We start from the raw sequence: 2,708 nt of genomic DNA, 5'->3' as shown, positions 1-2,708 counted from the left end.
TCCATTTTTAATATCATAAACCCAAATTTTCTTCACAGACAAAATGTCATGAAAAAAAATCTTTCAGGTGGCTTTCCATGAAAAATATCGCGGTTTTTCTCATGTTCGAAAGAGAGACATGTGATTGGCTCTTTCCCAGAGTCATGTGACAACCGGAAAATTCATTAAAGTCGCAGTTTTCCTTCTATGATCGTGAAAAATAGGCGTCTTCTCGGAGTGATCAATGTCCTTAGTGCTTCGAAAAAGGAAAAAATGATTTTTTGAGAAAAAACGTGATATTCGTGAGTGTCAAAAAGTTTCCTGGCGCAGTTTGGCCAAGTTTGACGTATGGCAAGATGGTGGTTGACTGATAGTGAAAAATTTAGTGATAACGCAAATCGTCAGTGTTTTTAAGTCGTTTCTCATTAAATCCATTAAATTGACGATCCGTGAAAAAGTGAGTAATGCTGCGGAACCAAGAGCAGCGAAAAAACGTCATAACCTCAATATAGGTTCGTATAAAAAATTTTTCCGTAATTTTGTTCCGACACTTTGTACCATTCTATTTTCGAAAGTGGGAATTTGCGTACGTTAATTTCCGTCGCGATTCACTCTGTTTTTTCCTGATAATTAGTCGCACTTGTTTACACAAGTGGGGGCTTTTAAAGACACAAGTGTCAATTTTCGTGACACCATTTTTAGGTCTTGCAGCTTTCTTTTATTAATAACAAATAACAAACTACACTTTAAAGAAATTCGAGTAGTTTTCCTTGTATTATTGATATTTTTTTCTGGTGGAAAAGTTTTCTCGACTTTGTTTTGTTTTGAGAAACTTTTCTGAAAGTGGAAAAATGAGATAATTTGTTTATCGAAGAATTTTGATTGTTGGTGATACGAATTTTTAAAGTAAAAAAGAATACTTAAAAATTCAGAGCTGAAGTTGAAATAATCAATTTATCTGAAATCAAGTAAAGTTGTTCTGAGTCAAGGTGTCTACTCATGTGGAAAACATGGAATTGTTAAGCAGTTTGATTTAAAGCCAGAGACTTTTTTTGATAACGTGATTAAATTTTGTTAATTCTTAGTCCAAAATTAAATAACAATTTTTATTTGTGAAAGTAGCCTTATTTCAGTGGATTAAACTATTTTGTAGAAAATTCTTATTTTTTTTTTATTTAAAATTTAACAACTATTTTGGTAGAAATTAATCTAATTGGTTGGAATTTGACTTTTTCTTGTTGAAAATCGATATGTATGGGTCGAAATTTTTTTTTTTTGGTAGAAAATTAGTCTTTTCGAACTGTGAATTTAATTATTTTTATAGAAATTCATAAATTTTTTTGAAAATGGACTTTTGTTGTTGAAAACTGATATTTTCAGGTCGAAAAATTCCAATGTTTTGTAGAAAATTCGTATTTTTTGTTTCGGAAATTTAATTTTTTTGGAAAAATTCATATTTGCTTGAAAATGAATTCTTGATAAAATTGAACATTTTTGTCGCAAATTCGTCTTTTTTTAATTTAAAAATCACCTACTATTTTGGTATAAATTCATCAATTTAGTTGAAAATTTATTTTTGTTGTTAAAAATTGATATTTTCAGATCGAAAATTGCACTTTTTCGTAGAAAGCTTGTCTTTTTGAATTGGAAATTCAATTATTTTGTTAGAAATTCATAAATTTGGTCGAAAATTGAACTTTTTTGTTGAAAATACGTATTTTTTGGATTGAATAATCACCAACTATTTGGTAGAAATTCATCTATTACTTCGAAAATTCACTTTTTTTTTTGAAAATTGAATTGTTCTATAGAAAATTTGTCTTCTTGGATTAAATTTCTAAAACTATTTTGATATAAATTCATCAATTTAGTTGAAAATTTACTTTTGTTGTTGAAAATTGTACTTTTTAGTAGAAAATTCATCTTTTTTGGATTGAAAATTTAATTATTTTGACAGAAATTCATCTTTTTGGTTGAAAATGAACTCTTCATAAAATTGAACATTTTTGTAGAAAATTCGTCTTTTTTTAATTAAATTTCAACAGTTGAAAATTAATATTTTCAGGTCGAAAATTGAAATGTTTGGTGGAAAATTTGTCTGTTTTGGTTTGAAAAATCACCCAAATATTTGGTAGAAATTCATCTATTAATTTGAAAATTGACTTTTTTTTAAATTGATATTTTTAGTTCGAAAATTTAACTCTTCTATAGAAAATTCGTCTTTTTGGATTAAATTTCTAAAACTGTTTTGGTATAAATTCATCAATTTAGTTGAAAATTTATTTTTGCTGTTTAAAATTGATATTTTCAGATCGAAAATTGAACTTTTTCGTAGAAAGTTTGTCTTTTTGAATTGGAAATTCAATTATTTTGGTAGAAGTTCATAAATTTGGTTGAAAATTGAACTTTTTTCTTGAAAATTCGTCTTTTTTTTAAATTGGAAATTCAATTATTTGGTTGAAAATGAACTCTTGATAAAATTGAACTTTTTTGTTGAAAATTCGTCTTTTTTTGGATTAAATTTCAACATTTTAAAATTAATATTTTCAGGTCAAAAATTGAAATGTTTTGTAGAAAATTCATCTATTAATTCGAAAATTGACTTTTTTTTTAAAATTGATATTTTTAGTTCGAAAATTTAACTCTTCTATAGAAAATTCTTTTTTTTGGATTAAATTTCTAAAACTGTTTTGGTATAAATTCATCAATTTAGTTGAAAATTTATTTTT

At 26.1% G+C, this 2,708-nt stretch overlaps 1 protein-coding gene across 1 annotated transcript in view; it reads left to right on the top strand.

The window, feature by feature from the left end:
• The first annotated feature begins 170 nt into the window (after positions 1–170).
• Positions 171–2,708, top strand: part of LOC117182254 (E3 ubiquitin-protein ligase Su(dx)) — a 55,919-nt gene continuing 53,381 nt past the window's right edge. Inside the window, exon 1 of the mRNA XM_033375362.1 lies at positions 171–491. The gene's annotated coding sequence lies outside the window, so the exon portion shown is untranslated. The remainder of the gene's footprint in view (positions 492–2,708) is intronic.

This window comes from Belonocnema kinseyi, chromosome 10 (assembly GCF_010883055.1).
Source record: "Belonocnema kinseyi isolate 2016_QV_RU_SX_M_011 chromosome 10, B_treatae_v1, whole genome shotgun sequence".
Taxonomy (NCBI): Eukaryota; Metazoa; Arthropoda; class Insecta; order Hymenoptera; family Cynipidae; genus Belonocnema; species Belonocnema kinseyi.
The sequence above is the reverse complement of the archived record's forward strand: the minus strand, read 5'-3'. Positions and strand labels throughout refer to the sequence as shown.